Below are 19,062 nucleotides of genomic sequence, written 5' to 3'. Positions count from 1 at the left end.
CGAATCTAGGGTTAAAATGCTTACCATATCATTGATGTAATTATTAAGATAATAAACATAAGTTCTTAAAAACAAAATTGTCAGAATTTTTTTATACAAAATCATGGTTTTCAGCCCCTGCCGTGCTGTATATAATATCATAAACATAATCTTGTCTGGCCTTCCGCCAGTCTGATGATGTTAGTACCGATGAAACCTGATAACTGGTCGATATAAATATAAGTAAAAAATAAGCTTTATTATATAAAATGTAGTTCCACCTAGAAATTTCAGTACAAAACATAAATCTTTAAAAAAAATGCACTCAAAATTTTAATTTCCAACAACACTGGTCGATACAACTGTAGCTTAGCGATACCATCAAGACTCACATATAAGATAAAATGTGTGTCTGCAAGTGCGTACGAGTGTATACTTAGGGATTGTGCATGTATACATAACGATAAAAATGTAAGGCCTACAATTCAACATGCATTTAGATAAAATGTATCGCCATTCCACGCCGCCAGGATTTTCACTCTTCATTCATTCGCGTTTTTTATTTACTGTCGTCTTTTTGCAGGGAAAGCTCCGTAAAAACACTGCACTTAACACGTTGCGACCCGGTTCAATTATTTCTCTAGACTTTTATTACTGATTAAATGCAATATTTATTACATCATTTTGAGTGTGTCCAAATATTTGTTCACAAATCTGGATTACCTCCAATTAAAGGAGTTATTTTTCATATTATGTTTTTACATCTTATCAAAGACGAAGAAGGATATGGAAGATATTCTTCTTAAATATTAAGTTAAAAATATGCCGCTTTTGCTGGGATACAGTACATTTTCAGGGCATTCCGAAAACATGCAAAACTGAAAATTGATTTTTTATATATATGACGTTGTTGAAAGGAGTGAGCGATATGTAGTGTAAAAAATCACTGACTAATATGAAATCGACAATTGTATTTGAAATTTTTAATTGGTTGCCGGCAGGGGCAAAGAAAATTAGGGATCATAGGCATACTAAAATAATGATTAAACATTAATTTTTCTTTTCTTGTGTATACTAATGTAAAAATAAATCGATAAAAGAGGTTCATCGACAAGATACATACGTAACGTGGCTTGGTAGGTCTCTTAACAAAATAAAAACCAAAAAATGTTTGTTTAAAAACTAACTAACTAACTAACCATCACGCCGCTTCCCCGCAGGGGTAGGCAGAGAGAATCGAACGCCAAACCACTCGGTCTTTGCAAACATTCTTTGCCTCTTCTACATTCATGCATCTCCTCATACATACCCGACGATTATTACGACTCCTGACCCGGCCTAAAAATATTTGTTTATGTACGTTTATATCATATAAATAAAAATCGGAGAAAATATTATTATACTTTAAAAAAAATAAATGTATACAAAGTTTAAAGATAATCATCAATGAAAGGGTCAACAGTACTTGGATACTATTACACCCTCTCTTTTCCTCTTATTCCGTCCCTGTCTCTCAGTCGAGAATAGATCCAACGTCCGTCGTGGATATCTTCTATTTCCGTCTGTCTGCGCCGATGCACTTTGGGTGCATTTAGCCTCAAACACAGCAGACGCCGGCCTGACGCGGGGGGCATATTTCAAAACCCCACGCAAAAAGGGAAAAACCGCCCACGCGGACGTCGAAAATTCCGCTGCGACGGCTCGCATTTTTTTGCTCGGGGTGACGGAAAATAGCGGCGCAGGCCGGCGGTGAAGTGTATTTTTACGATTTGATGACCGTTGCAACCGAATCACCCGGTTGTATAATCGCGCTGATTGAAATATGCCCGCATTTTGGCGCTTATGTCCTGGATTCCGAATGCAGGGAATAAATATAATAAAATTATTTCTGCCTTCATTTTAGTGTACATGCACCTCATATAAAAATTCGGGCATTGCTCTCATTAACATCATGCAGACTAAATAATAACAACATTTTGAGTGTGTTCAAATAGATGTCTCCAGTGAAGTTCTAATGATTCAAGAACAAGGTTTCTAAATTGGTTCATATATATAGAACTTCCAAGAATTGGGTAGTGTGGTTGTCAATAATGGGTAGAATTGGTGAATGTTACACGTTTGTCCGCCTCCGTAGTGTAATGGTCAGCGTGTTTAGCTACCGTGCTGGAGGTCCCGGGTTCGATTCCCAGGGGGGGGAGGGGAAAATAAATATCAGTCATTTAACACTGTAATATTTATTTAAAATTACCCTGGACTGGTTCCTGAACCGCAAGAGTGATCACCTTGCCTTCATGTAAGTAATGATCAAGATAACACTGCGTCAATTTGATGCAGTGCCCTATGCACCATTAGGTGCACACAAGGGTCATAACAAAAAAATACACGTGTGTAAAGTGATCTCTTAAACCAGCTTATGACGGTCGTCAGCCCCGTAAATGCCCAGACTTCCATATTCTTCTTCATCTTTGATGATATGTAAAAAAAATAACATGATATAATAACAACATATTTACGACATTTCATCGAAGATGAAGAAGGATACGGAGGTCTGGGTATTTACAGGGCTTTTGACCTATCATAGGCTGGTTACGTGATCAGTTTACATAGGTGCAATATTCACCAAATCCACCCATGATTGACAATTACACTAGTATATTTTTGAAAACTTCTAGATATATTGATCAATTTTGTGAGACATATAGTACAAAGCCATATACGTATATGTTGAATAGATTATATTAATATTCTTCTTCATCTCTGTCGAGATGTCAAAAATGTAAAAATAACTCCTAAGTGGAGATAATCCAGATTTGTGAACAAGTATTTGGACACACTATGAATGTTGTAAATAACTACATACTCGTGATTTGATTTTCCCTGCATACTGTTAGGTTCGATATCAGTTTCAACGTTAATTCAATGATTTATTCGTAACTTGTTTATTCTGGTGCATAGGACGCTGCAACATTTACAAATAACATGTTTTTGTTTTAACCCCCTGGGAATTGAACCAGGGATATCCAGCATGGTAACCAAATGCATTATCTAGTATACTACGGAGACGGACAATTGATAAATAACTTTTAATTTTTCTGATAATGTATATATGTTTAAAGAAGTGTACATGCATGATTTCATTAATTGACACTTTACGTTAATAATATCTTGACATTTTTAATTAAAATTTCACCCGGTATATATCACTGTTTCTTAAATGTATTGTGATACGCGTTTCGATGCATTTCGCATAATTTTCAAAAACCGTATGAAAATGATGCGGAATATACCGAAATACGCGTCACAATTAATTTATTCTAGATTTTATTAAAGTTTAATTTTAGATTTTAATTCTAGATTTTTTTTTAAAGATTTTAAGAATAAGTGGTGTAACCCTAGTAATAATTGTATTTAAAATAAAGTGTACATGGTCATTGCATTGGATGTCTGAAATAGTGTCAAAAATACTTTCTTCATTGTAAGAATTTGTATGAAAATTATGCGGAATGTATAGAAATACGTGTCACAGTTAATTTATTATAGATTTTAAGAAATACTGGTGTAACCCTAGTAATAATTGTATTAAAAATAAAGTGTACAAGCTTAATATTTAGTATTAGTTTCTGAGGATTTCCCGCCAATATTCCGATATCGACTGGTTAAGTGGGTGATATTTACGCGGATGGACGATTATTCTCGTTTCTCACGGTAGGTAGGCAAGCGCCATCTTTAACGACTGCCGATCGCCTTTATTATTATCCCGCCTTTGAGAGGGCGCCATGTTCGTACATGAGCATATCCCGTGCTTTTGGCGATCTTGGCGGGCAATCTCGCGTTTGCGAACACGATCCTCGGCAATTTGTAAAATTCTCATAACTTTCTTAACAAGTCGACTTTTGGTTACCTCTACTCTCGAAACAATAATACTTTTAGTAAAAAATAATATACAACATTTTGAGTGTGTCCAAATACTTGTTCACAAATCTGGATTATTGTGATTCACATCACACAATTATATGATTCACATCACATAATTTTTCACACCTTACTTAATTTTATCGATAATACTTATCTCTTATGTCTTGCATTTTTTCCTTATATCACCATTCAAGCATCAATCATACATTGTTTTGCCATACATTCGTCTGAGAGAATCGCGTTCTGACTGCATCAAATCTACTTTCATTCTTCTTTTGCTAATTCTGTTTTTCACTTCTATACATTCTTACATCTTCATCGTCTTGCGTTCCTTATTTTAAGATTGTTAGAAATATTTAGAAAAGTAATGAAAATTTTAAAAACATTATAACCATATTAAATGAATAAATAAAAACTTCTTTGTGATAAAACCTGGATTTGTAAATAAGGATTTGGACACGCATAAAATGTTGTGATAGTCATGAATTAACACTTCAATACAAAGTATTTTCAATAAATATTGTAAGCGTTGTGGACCATTAATCAGAAGAATGTTTAAATGTAAATTTTAATGACACCTGTACTGACAAGCTCGACAATTTGTCACAAACATGCGTGTGTACAGTTCATAAGTGGTTTTAATATAAATAATAAGAGAGAAAAAAATCGGGCTATTTTTAGCATGTAAATACATACTTGTTAATTTATTTTATAAGGGCTTCCACAATAATCAGGTTTCTATATGGATTGCAAGCTATTATGGTCCTTCAGGCGATAGTTAAGCCTGGTTTACATTGGTGAATTTTGCATGCAACAAATAAAAAATGTTTATAAAAAATTTAATGACCAAATGATGAACGAAAATTTAATCGAAATGAAATCGTTTTATGCAGTGACATATCGCTCACTCCTTTCAAGAACGTCATAAATCAAAAATCGTCAATTTTCAGTTGTGCATGTTTTCAGAATGCCCAGAAAATGTACTATATCGCAGCAAAAGAGGCATATTTTTAACTTAATATTTACCCGCTACAGGGCAGAAAATGTTGTTTTTGCATTTTGAAGAAAATGTATTGTTTAATTATTTTTATAAATAAATTAAATATTTTTCAAATGTAGAAAAAACCTTCGGGTTTTACCTAAAAAGATCTGTTGCACAGTAAAAAGTTTAATAAGTGGCTTGATATTTATTTTTAATACATTGTGTTATATTTTTAAACTTTAAAATCGTTCTCCTGAAAAATCAAGTATTTTGATTTATGACGTTCTTGAAAGGAGTGAGCGATATGTCAATATAAATGGTTAAAATTTTAATAAAATAAAATGACAGTAAACGATGTATGATATATGTTCAAATGGCGATTGATATAAGAAATGAATCCAAGGTATGGCTTTATCAAAAAAAAAGTTTTTTTTTGATCGAATCGAATGAGTGAAGAAAGAAAAGTAAAATAAATTTATGAGGCGAATATGGTGGGTAAAAGAAGCAGTAGATATCACTATTTATTATAATGTACTGTGACACGTGTTTCGATGCATCCCGCATCATTTTCAAACACCGTGAAAATGATGCGGAATGCATCGAAACACGTGTTACAGTAGATTTTAAGAAATACTTGTATTTACCTAGTAAAATTTCAATTAAAAATGGATAGGTTTTACCACAAAGTGACTGCCGAATCAATTAATGAAATAAAAATTTACGTATTACACTTGGATGTTAAAACGTTTTTGTATACATACTTATGTTTATATAGCATTGACTTAATGGAGAGAATTTTTTTTCTTGTTACGTACATTAATGTTTATATAATTCTTATAAGACAAAACCCACTTATTACATATCCGTTTTCAAGTATATGTGAATATTGAAAATGTGTAATATTGTCGTCAGTTAAATAAACATAAATCAATAAGATAAAGCAAGTAAAGATATAATATTATATCGTAGTCATACAGGAGAAAGTGACCAAGTGCATTTTTTACAAAAACGTGATAATTGACTATTTGATATCTCACTAGCTTAATATTGCCCTGAAAATTTTTAAAATATGAAAGTATAATATTTTGATTTGTTGAAAATGACTAACTGCATTGATGTTTATTTTCTTGCCAAGCAAAAGTGACTTAAATGGCCCTCCTGAACATTTTACGTTTTGGTAGTTGGTCACTTTCTCCTGTACGACTACGATATCGGTCATTTCTTTCAAGAACGTCATAAATAAAAAAAACATGATTTTTCAGGAGAACGTTTTTAAAGATTAAAAATATAACACAATGTATTAAAAATAAATATAAAGCCAATTATCGAACCTTTTACTGTACAACAGATCTTTTTAGGTAAAACCTGAAGGTTTTTTCTCCGTTTGAAAAATATTTAATATATTTAAAAAAATAATTAAACAATACCTTTTCTTCAAAATGCAAAAATAACATTTTCTGCCCTGTAGCGGGTAAATAATAACTAAAAATATGCCTCTTTTGCTGGGATATAGTACATTTTCTGGGCATTCCGAAATCATGCACAACCGAAAATTGACGATTTTTGATATATGACGTTGTTGAAAGGAGTGAGCGATATGTATTATTATTAAAAAATACAGGATATTATTTTCATTTCATGTTAATTCAATGAAATATTTTTTTGTGTCATCTGTAAAATATGTATTAAAAATTAAGACAAGTGTCGTTCAAAATCTACCTATGTAAATGGGGCTTTACTATGGGCTAGCAATGCCATCCAAGGTCACACATGTCTTGGGCACATTTTATAAGAATATTCCATACATGGTTAGAAGGCAAAGAGCTATAATTGCATGAAACTTGAGTACAAGCTTCATATTTTGCAGCTGTCTTGGGTGAATTTTCAGTTTCAGAGGACCGACATAAAAAAGGTGGATCGTAATAATATACCGGAAAAAATAAAGCAAAGGAAGCTAGTATTTTTTTATTATAGTCCCATTTTTTGCTTGCTTTGAATTTGATGCTTTTTTGAACGCAATCCGAGACCCATTTAATGTCTCAACAGAGGCGCCGGTGTGTGAAAATGAGAACAATAAGTTATTTTAGTAAATATTGATTAAGCGAGTGTCAATCGTGCATCACAATTCAAATACGAATAATGTTAATAAATAATCAATATATATACAGTAGTGGGATTCAGCTGGTTCGCACCGGTTTGCTAGAACCGGTGCCTAAAATTTTTAGAGTTCGCCGAACCGGTCCTTAACCCTTTGTTATCACACAATACTCCGATTGAGATCATGTATCGGAGCACGCTCGGTTTACTTGGTCCACCACGTTGTAAAAATGCTTAAATCTCACGAAGAGAAAAAAATATTGGAAAGATGGAAAAAAAATAGTGGAAAAATTCAGTTAAGTTATTGTGCTTAGTAAAAAGAATTTCGTGAAAGATATACGCTTCAGCATTTGGAGCATTCTCAGTTATATGAATGTTCTGTTTATGTGCAGAATAAAAAACATTATGAATAAATGTAAAAACTATTTTTTTAATGGGGGGGTAGGGGTGGTATCTAAAGGGCGAACCGGTTCGTGAAATATTTGAATTTACACTGAATATAAACATATGCAGATACAACTTTACCTTAATTTATGTATCCTCTAAGAATACAAGAGTAGAATTTCTGAAATCCGAACCCCGAAAATCCGTAATCCCGGGAAATCCGAACAAGATTTTGAATAAAAACATTTGTTGGAAAACATATAAAAAACAAGGAAATACTGAAGACCACCTTTAATAAAACATAATTTTGAATATGTAGCCTGATTTTGTTTTAAAATTATAGAAAAGTCAATAAAGTATTCAGAACTGTACCTATATTACTGTTCAAGTACTGTTTTATTATATTGACATTTAAAATTAGCAAATAAAAACAGCTAATTCGAACTTTCCCAAATTCAAACAGGCCACAACCCTAATATTCGGATTTCCGGGGACCCACTGTAGTTTACCATATCTCTATTGAATACATTAATTCCAGACTTCTTTGTTGTTGTTGTTAACATGTTGGAATTCATATATCTGCCCTAGAAACACCAAAAAACAGCTTAGAAATAGAGGGAAAATGCTCCTGAAAATAGTTTCGTTTATATAGGGTTCATTTCGTAGTTTCAAGATGAAAATGCAGGCATTTGACGCCTGTCAAACTCAACTGTCATTTGAAGTGTCATAATATTAGTTAATATTTACAATAATGCATCGTTCAACAAACAAAACAACGAGTTGAAATTATTAAAACATGGTAAAAAAGATATTGCGATTTTAGATACATTGTGTCAAATGGGAGTATGCACACGTACGTTGATAAACCACACATTAGTTTTTTTTTTTATGTTTTTACGTTTTTTTGTCACAGATTATCGATTTATATTTCATAAGTCACTTAATTAGTGTATTTCATTCGTTTTTTGATAAATGTATATGAAAAATGTAATCATCATTTGTAAAGTAAAAATCGCAAGTCATGGCAAATTGTTGAATGACATTCACAGATGTTTCGAAAATACGTATTTTACGAAAAGGTTGATGTTTAAAATAAAACAAAATTAAGCTTTTTTTCTAATATCTATAAAATTTCGTGATACTTCAGTAAATATGTTTTGTTTTCATAAATTCCTTCAAGATAAAAAACGAATGATTAGAAAATTAATGGTGATCCATAGACTAACGTAACCTAAATGGAATGAACGATGTTCTGACGAAAACCTAACGTAAATTGGATTATTATATTGTACTGAAAATCATCTATCCTTACTTCACTGCAGTTGTCGTAACCCATTTTCAGAATACTTAGGAGAGTACTTATTTTACATTGTATTACTTGGTAGCGGTGTATCCGTTATCAAGTGCCATATTACCCACTTAATCTTTGTGACAAATAGCTGAAAGACTAATATATGTAGGATTGGAACGGTATCTCAATTCCATTTATAATCATGAAATGCTGACTGCTGACTTACTACAAATAGTTAATAAAAAATAGTCTAGGAATATTACCGTTGATAATTTCTTAACTTTTAAGCTGTACCCAGCCACGCTTAGTTGTGGCTCATTCTGGTTAAACGGAAAAAATAAAATAAATTACATACTAGTATTATGGTTAATTTCTCAATGCTTATGAAGCAAAGAAAACGTTAAAAATCTTTGAAGCAACGATTCGATGGAAAATATTGAAAATGTTAAAGAAATGCATTGAGCCTTGAGCAATGAATTGCCGTAACGTTCAACAGATGGTGCTGCCATTGCCGTTTTAAAAGCTGTTAAAAAATATATCACAAGTGTGTATGAAAACTTAAATCTCACAGGTGTATAAGGAGTTAAAATTTTACAGCAATCGGTGGATAACTTCAGAAGATTTAATATTTTGAGCAATCCAAAATTTACATTTTCATTTATATAAATCGCAATCCATAGAAATATCAAATACACTTCTCAACATTTTGAATTCGTCTAAATTTTTATCAATATTGTTGATATCTCAACATAGATGAAGAAGAATATGGAATTCTGGGTATTTACAGGAGAGACCTTCATAAAATGTACATGAGATTATTCTCGAATTATTTTACATACTAAAAGAAAAATATTATTTTTGATTTTTATGAAACTTATATTTTGACCAGTTATTTTATAGACAAATATACTCAGGTTTCCATATTCTTCTTCATCTTTGTTGAGAAATCAATATAAAAGTATATATTGACTGAGTACATAAGCGCTGACGTGAGTTCCGTATATAAATTAAGCCGGAAGATGAAAGCAGGAAATAAATTGAATGCATTCGTATCTGGTTTTGGTGTTTGTATACCGGTCATAACTTTCCACGGCATCCACATCGTAAATATTTAATTTTAATTCATACTTCCTTTCAATACCTAAGCGAATCTTCCTGTTTCAGCTTATGTATAAAATATCCACAGATATTGTGCCTGCGATTTCGATTTTTCACAGTTTTGTTATAACTAAAAAAAGAAACGATTTATCCGAATAAATCGCTCACTCCTTTCAAGAACGTCATAAATAAAAAAAACTTGATTTTAGAGGAGAACGTTTTTAAAGTTTAAAAAAATAATACAATGTTTTAAAAATAAATATCAAGCCACTTACTGAACTTTTTACTGTGCAACAGATCTTTTTAGGTAAAAGCTGATGGTTTTTTGTCCATTTGAATTTTTTTTTTGTTTATATAAAAAAATAATCAAACAATACCTTTTCTTCAAAATGAAAAAACAGCACTTTCTGCCTTGTAGCGGGTAAATGTTTAGCTAAAAATATGCCGCTTTTGCTGGGATATAGTACATTTTCTGGGCATTCCGAAAACATGCACAACTGAAAGTTGATGATTTTTGATTTATGACGTTCTTGAAAGGAGTGAGCGAAATGTCTATCATTTATTTTCAATAAATTGATAATTATTGCAGTATTTTTAATATCTGGTAAAGTTTCCAAATTTTGTTTGGTGAAGATACGTTTTAACGTAATATTTAACTTCATTTATTATTTTTCTAGGGATGGAAAGATTGATAAAGACATAGAAAGGAGAGTGAATGCTGGGAACAAAGTGAATGGTGCACTGAAATCAGTTATAGCAAATAAAAACCTATCAGCGGAAGCTAAACTGGCAGTGCACAACGGAGTCCTGGTTTCAACTCTAATGTATGGAAGTGAAACATAAAGTTGGCAAAAGAAGGATGAAAGTAGACTGAATGAAGTTGAAATGCGATCTCTCAGAAGAATGTGCGACAAAACGATGTATGATAGATGTTCGAATAGTGAAATAAGGAAGAAATACAAAGCTGAGATAAGCATAATCGATAAAATTAAGAAAGGTGTGTTGAGATGGTTTGGACATGTAGAACAAATGAGTGAGGAAAGAACGGTAAAACAAATTTATGAGGCGAATATTATTGGAAAAAGGAGCAGAGGAAGACCGAAAAAACATGGCACGGTCAGGTATGCCAAATACTTGAAAACAGGTCAGGTTAGGAGTCGTAACAATTGGCGGGTATGTATGAGGAGATGTATGAAAGTGGAAGAGGCGAAGAATGTTTGCCAAGACAGAGTGGTGTGGCGCTCTATTCTCTCTGCCTACCCCTGCGGGGAAGCGGCGTGATGGTTAGTTAGTTAGTTATTAATTGATTTGGTAGTCACTTTGTGATAATACCTATCCATGTTTAATTTAAGTATTACTTTGTAAATACCACTGTTTCTTAAAATCTACATATTTTGATACATGCTTCGATGCATTATTTTCAAACACCGTATGTGAAGTCCAAATTTCAGAGTTGTGTCCTTGGGACGTTGAAGGATAAAAATGGGATAAGAGCTGTTTCTTACTGTTATTTATTTATTTGAACTTTTAAATATATTATTTCATCATGAAATTAAAATTATTTGATAAGATACAAAATATGTACGTCGCTTTAAATAATGAAAAAATGTTTTAATATTCATTGATTTTGCATTTAATTTGTGGAAAAACATAATGATTCGTATATAAAAATAAAACATTTGTATAAGACCACTTCTGAATATATAAATGTACAAACTACTAAACTTCTCACCCTTGCTTTCCATGTTTACGTTAAACTAAACCCCTCCCCTTTTTTATTTACCCTCTTTTAACATTACATAGTTAATTTATTACTCGTTAGTTTGTATTTTCACAAATTGAAAAAAACATCTGTACTGAAATATAAGTTTTGTACAGATATTTCGTGGTGGAACTGCATTTTTTATAATAAAACAAGGAATTTTTTGATTTTAATTTTTTTTTTGGTAACGATGAAACCCGATGACTGGCTTAGTAAAATAAAAATGAAAAAAAAACTACATTCTTCTTTTTTTACTGTACATCTGTAGTTCTTGAAACTCTAGCTATGTTACATAAATAAATATAAACAAAATATTGGTCTTAAGGAAGTGTTTTTTCTTCTTTATATTTAAATAAAGTTTTCCTTAAAAAATATACAAAAACAAACAATTTATTCAGCTTGAAAATCAACCAGATTTTACATCGTATCCAATATGTAATGCCTCCGTAGTGTAATGGTCAGCACGCCGGCTTCGATTCCCAGGGGGGTAAAATAAATATGAGTGATTTTTTCACTGTAATATTTATTCAATATTACCCTGGACTGGTACCTAAGGCGGAGGGCTGATCACCTTTCCTTCATGTGTAAACGATCAAGATAACACTGCGTTTATATGACGCAGTGCCCTATGCACCATTGGGGTGCGGATGAGGGTTTTATTATTATTATTATCCAATATGCAATTATGAAATATCGACGTCATTTACAATATTATTTAATATCATATATTTACCTTTGGTTTCACAATCAATATATTAATAATGACAGATTGTCAGGGAAAGTTGACACTGAGCAACTCATCTTGTTCGCGTCAGTTTAAATTAATCGTACTTGCCTTTTTATAATGAACAAGGCCGTGATGTGATTACCCTTGTCAACCGTGCATCATTACCCCTTCGGTCGTTCCAAACTTGGTTATGAGCATAAACGATGTTCAATAAGCATCAGTATGGAGTAACTTAGTAACGCTCGTTGACTTTAAGTGCTAATTTGAAGAGAATCGTTACTGTATGCAAAGAAATTCGATATGGATTTTTAGCACGTCTAAGGAGGAGCTAATTGGCTGACATTTCTGTGTTTGATTTGGGAATTCGCACCCGCGCGCACGATCATGAATCGACGGCCGACAAATTGGTCGTTATGCATCATCATACAACTGTACCTGCATGGGTACATGGGGAATATTTGCCTTGCTGTATAATGCAATACAAATCTTGTTTCCGTCATGTGATCGTATTGATTTGTATGCACAAAATTTTGAGATGTCAAAAAAAAATTGTATTAATTTTTCTTTATTCTTACTTCAACGTTCGGTCAAGCGCGAAGCTGTGGTTTACAAAATTTTGAGTGTGTCCAATTACTTGTTTACAAATCTAGATTATCTTCAATTACAGGAGTTTTAGGAGGAGAAGAGAATACAAATATAATACAAATGAAAGAGTTTCTGCGCAATAAAATGCTTCTTTTATCGCACCAATAGATGTCTCTAGTGAAATTCTAGTCATTCAAGCCATATGTTTTGAATTTGGACAATACGTTTAGAAGCTCCGAAAATTTGAATTGTTAATCATGGGTAGAATTGGCGATTGTTACGCGTGTGTAAAGTGATCACTTAATCCAGCTTATGACGGTTGTAAGCCCCGTAAATGCCCAGACTTCCATAATCTTCTATTATTCGTTTGAAAATGCCATAACTAGGTGAAACAATGGTTACAATATTAATTTTTATGTGTTTTTTAATAAAATACAACTCAGTAGACTAAAAAAATATGCGTTCGATTTAAAAATTAATACATCAATTTAAATGGAGTTCTACAAATTAAACGTCAACTCAATAAATATTCTATATTCTTCTTCATCTATGTTGAGATGTTAAAAAATAATTAGCTGTGATTTGTTATTGCTAGGTTTTCTACTGTCTGAATTAACAAACATGAATTAACAAACATGCTACTACAGTAAACTTCGGATATAGCGGACCTGTAATATAATACAATCATATTCAAGTGTCGCCGCATGTAAACAATTTTTAGCGGCCACAATAATCACAAATTATTTCTCTAAACTTCAAAAGTGCAAACAAACCCTGATTTCTTTTTCGAAGCAGGATTACTGAAAGCGAGTGCGTCGACATCGAATAGCAATGTCATGATACATGGTCATATTTCCTTAAGTAGGAAGCATAAAAAAACACATTTGGGAATAGCACCTGAGTAAAAATGCGAGTGATATAAATACGGCACCTGGTTTACGAGTATGCCGTCATCTTTATTATGTTTGTCGTTAGTTTAACTACTGAAAATAATAACCGAATCTAAATTCGTGTCACGCCACTGGCGCGCCGTGGCGCCTCGACATGGAGCTGACGATGTGCGTATTTGCTGGCGCGCCTTAGTTTGTCGCCAAGGGAAGTCGCAGTGGAAAAACCATACTTTAACCTAACACGGAATATAAATAGACCAAACAATTCAGACCCGCAATCCTCTATGGTTTCGAATCTTGAACGATGTAAAAAAAACATATTGTTAGGCAACTTCTTCTCCGATCATTTCCTTTATTGCTGAGGATCGTGACCTACCTGCTGGCTTCCTCTGGAACCTCAGACAACTCTCCGCACATTGGTCCCTGCATTGCGTAGTCTTTGGAGCTACAGAGAGGCTTGTGATCTCTTTCTTCTGGTCAGTCCAACGGGTTGGAGATCACCTCTAGCTCTCCGATCTTCTAGGCCTGCAACTAGAAACTGCTGATATGCGAATGCTTAGATGGTCAGTTGGAGTGTTCCTTAGAGACAAAATGAACAGTTCACGCATTTGTGGAAGCCTGAGTGTAACATACATCAATAGTAAGGTAGAGGAAAAGTAATTGAGATGATATGGGCACATAGGACGGAAAGAACCTGATCATATTGTGAATCAGGCAATCACCATGGATCTTCCTCGAATAACATCTAGAGCAAGACTAAAGAACTCTTGGATGCTGCAGAATGAAAACATGATTCGAATGCATGGCGTAGGTGACGTTACCTAAGATAGAAGAACCTACAACCTGAGGACGAGGAGAGCTGAACCCAACAATCTCCAAAGACGATAAGTTGTGATGGAGCCAGGAAGAAGAAGAAGAATAACGAATTTAAATTGACCAAAATGAAGACTTAATCCCCATAAATAACAAAAACATATTTCATATTGATTTGATCAATTCAAGTAAAAAATAAAGTAGTTTTAATTGACAATATTATTATTATTCATTGATTCAGATACTAGATTATTCACCCTATGAATATTATGTCAATAAAATAGGTGTCTCAACTATATGAAACATCTATCGTTATTTTTATATGAAAGAAGATGGAAGTCTGAGCATTTCAGGGCTTACGACCCGGCATTTGGCTGGCTTAAGCGTTAACTTTATGCACTTGTGTAAAGTTTACCATTCTGCCTATTATTGAATATCCATACTGCATAAATTTTTTGAAACCTGTCAATATGCAATGGTCTCAGAACCTTTCACATGTTGGTACAATTTTCGATCTATATGAAACATCTGATCTAATGCAATGCATTTATTAATGTAAACACGATTGGTTTTGAAAACTATAGATGCTCTCATCAACATGTGAAAATATAACGTACGTTTGTATTTTTACCTGTTGAGAACATCTGTAGTTCTCAAAACAATTTTATGTATACGTAGTTACAAAAATATATACGTTCTTCTTAATATAGGCAAAAAATGAATGTGAGAGTTGGTGAACGTCTGAAAATAATCATGATAATTGTTTGCATAACATAATGTGTGTTTAACGTTATAAGGAGGATCGCAGGCGCCAGCGCCAGTTAAAATGAGACAAACAAAGCTGTTTACAGTTCACGCTGATAAAATATTCCATTTTCTTCAACACCGATCGAATGTTTTTATCATTTATTCAAACAACGAATCGTTAAATACGCGACTTTTTTTCAACGAAAAATTTCCATTATTCTTACACAAAAGAAAATGGTTCGTCTTTGACTCATATTTTGTATTATTAACGGTTTGAATTAAAATATTAATAATTTCAATAATTGATTCAGCAGTCACTTTAATGTAAAATCTATTAATTATTATTTTTTTGTTTTACTCAGTAAATACCGCTATTTCTGAAAATCTATTGTGAGACGTAAAATTTATTCTGACATTTGAAAATGATGCGGAATGCATCGAAACACTTGTCATAATAGATTTTATTATGATAGTGGTATTTATTATATTCATTCTATAAAATTTGTTTTTAAAAACGCATCATTGGTCCAAACCAAGGAAATTTCAGGATGGTATTATTTACTTACTTCTTTTGTCCGCCTCCGTAGTGTAATGGTCAGCACTCTCGGCTACCGTTCTGGAGGTCCCAGGTTCGATTCCCAAGGGGGGACAAATAAATATAAGTGATTTTTTCACTGTAATATTTATTTGATATTACCCTGGACTGGTACCTGAAGCGGAGGGCTGATCACCTTTCCTTCGTGTGTAAAACGATCAAGATAACACTGCATATATATGAAGCTGTGCCCTATGCACCTTTGGGGTGCGGATAAGGGTTTTTATTATTTTTTTATATTCTTTACTTTACTTCGGTTTTAATTTCTTTAAAGCTTTAAGTGCTTGATGTCAATTTTTTAAAGTATATCAAGAGCTTGAAACACACAATATGCAACTAAACTTATTCACGAATTGACATAATTAAGTAATCAAATGTTTAAACCGATTTTAGTAATGTCTTTTAAAAAGTAGTTATTTAATATTTCTTCCAGTGTGAAAAATAAAAAAAAAAATTGAGAAAGTTTTTCATTAATCACAAAAGAATATTACAAAATCTAGGAATCATTATATGGACCAAAAACAGCAAATCAAAATTTATTTATTTTAAATTTATATTCATGTACATTTTCTCATATTTAATTTATTGTTTGGGCATTAACTTTGAAAGAGTTCATTGAAACTTTTCTATGTTTTTATGAAATAATTTTTTTTGGTACGACTTTTTAACCTAAACTACCTTAACCTAACTTCGACTTGCTTAACTTAATCGAACTTTACGTTACTTCACATGACTGATTCTAAGTAGGTACTAACTCTTAAAGAGACTGTAAGAGAGAATACCTATGAAAGAGTTCATTAAAAATTAGCCTCTTTCTTTTGTGTTCTTTTTATTTTTTTATGGTACGACTTTTTAACCTAAAATACCGTAACTCAACTCAGACTTACAAAACTGTACCTAACATGGCGTTGATTCACATTACTAATTCTAAGTATGTACCTGAGTCCACAAATATATCCTCACATGACTTAATTAAACATAATAGAGTATTATACAGACATATGAGTTATTATACAGACCTGAATGATGGAAGTTTAACTTCTGAAACATGTAGTCTATAATAAAACTCAAGTGGTAAAAAACGAAGTGTTTTCTTTAATCATTGTTACATTTTCTCATATCATGTAATTTTTGTACTATTTTATAAATATCAACTATTTTTGCTTATAACAAGACCAAATGTATTCGTATTTAACAGTTTTTCTTATATTTTTTGGTAAATCACATATATCTAGGTTAGAATTTTGAATAAACATATGTTGGGGAACTTTCAGATCATATTATTTTTTGACATCTCATCAAAGATGAAGAAGAATATGGAAGTCTGGGCATTTTACGGGGCTGACGACTGTCATAGACTGGTTTAAGTGATCACATTACACACGTGTAACATTCACCAATTCTACCCATTATTGACAACCACACTACTCAAATTCTTGGAAGTTCTATGTATCTGAACCAATTTATAAATATTATTCTTGAATCACTAGAACTTCACTAGAGACATCTATTGGTGAGATGAAAATAAGCTTTTTATAGAGCAGACACTCTTTTATTAACTCCTGTAATTGGAGAAAATCCAGATTCTTCTTCATCTTTGATAAGATGTCAAAAAATAATATGAAAATAACTGTTATTGGACATAATCCAGATTTTGTGATCAAGTATTTTGACACACTCAAAATGTTGTAAACTTTCATATCATCTATGTCAATTTCAACAAGAATCATATTTAACACATACATTTTCTTTTTACATACATTTTATTCATTGGTTGGCATTGCGCTTGAAGTGATAAACGATTTGAACGACAGTACAGAGAAAGTTGCTTACTTCATAATAAATGACTTTATAAGGCGAAACAACTATTACAAATAAATAACCGATCTGGATTTAAAAAATCTTGTTTGGTTTCGCAATTATTAATAATATAAAATATTGTGTCCCTGTTTGTCTAATACTTTCCTTATAAGTAATTTACTATAATTGGAACATTGTAGCGACATCAGGTGCGGGAATATCTCAATTTTTTGGTGCCGATGGTCTCCAACTGTATTATACATATAACATACATATCGCTCACTCCTTTCAAGAACGTCATAAATCAAAAATCGTCAATTTTCAGTTGTGCCCAGAAAATGTACTATATCCCAGTAAAATAGCATTTTTTTAAACTTAATATTTACCCGCCACAGGGCAGAAAGTGTTGTTTTTGCATTTTGAAGAAAATGTATTGTTTAATTATTTTTTTGAACGCACTGAATATTTTTCAAATGGAGAAAAATCCTTCAGGTTTTACCTAAAAAGATCTGTTGCACAGTAAAAAGTTCAGTAAGTGGCTTGATATTTATTTTTAATACATTGTATTATATTTTGAAACTTTAAAAACGTTCTCCTGAAAAATCAAGTTTTTTGATTTATGACGTTCTTGAAAGGAGTGGGCGATATGTCTGACATGAGATATTGTATTTTTTAAAAATATGTTTAATTTGTTCCGACGGAGATTAGAGGTCAAAATAAAATATAGAACAAAGGCAAAGTAAAAGAATGGGTAAATGATCAAGAGTTAATTCTATGAAAAATTTATAAGATTTTATTTTCTTAATTTTTTCTTTTTTTGTGTGTATATAAGGTTAAAATGGATAAAAACAATAAAAATGTATGTTAAAAGAATTCCACCGACAAGACACACAAAGTGGCTTGGTGGGTGGGTCTCTGCAAAAAATATTTTAAATATGTTTAAAATTGTTATTTCAATAAATATATACTATATATGTATGTAAAAACAACAAAAAAAAAACAAAAAATAATAATCAATTTAGTAATCGCTTTTCAAAAATGTAATGCGGTTTTAGCATACGCGAGAGTGTATTTACGAGAAGGTTCGGTGACTTCCAAATTTCCACCGTTTGGCCCGCTATCGAAAGTTGAGCGGTAGTATAAATTTCCTGAACGTTGCTCGCGAATATAAATTATCTTCCAAAATAAACACACCGAATGCATTCAAAACACACTGCCATCTGCGAGCAAATTATTTCGAATTTACGATGCAAGAAAATTATTCAACTTGCAGATACAAGTCATAATAATAACGCAGGCCAACACACATTTTGGTGCCGGCGATTTTTGAACTGTTCCTAGTTAATTTTTGGCCGCAGAATCCGAAATAGCTCTCCGAATTTTTCTATCAGATCTTC

The 19,062-nt window shown here is 32.2% G+C and overlaps 1 protein-coding gene across 2 annotated transcripts in view; it reads left to right on the top strand.

Moving 5' to 3' along the window:
- sog (chordin short gastrulation) overlaps window positions 1–19,062 on the top strand; it is a 213,439-nt gene that overhangs the window by 155,745 nt on the left and 38,632 nt on the right. The gene's annotated exons all lie outside the window — the stretch shown is intronic.

This window comes from Brachycentrus maculatus, unplaced genomic scaffold (genome assembly GCF_059751285.1).
Source record: "Brachycentrus maculatus isolate JH-2025_06_01 unplaced genomic scaffold, ASM5975128v1 h1tg000032l, whole genome shotgun sequence".
NCBI classification, from domain to species: Eukaryota; Metazoa; Arthropoda; class Insecta; order Trichoptera; family Brachycentridae; genus Brachycentrus; species Brachycentrus maculatus.
This window is presented reverse-complemented; position numbering and strand designations above follow the sequence as displayed.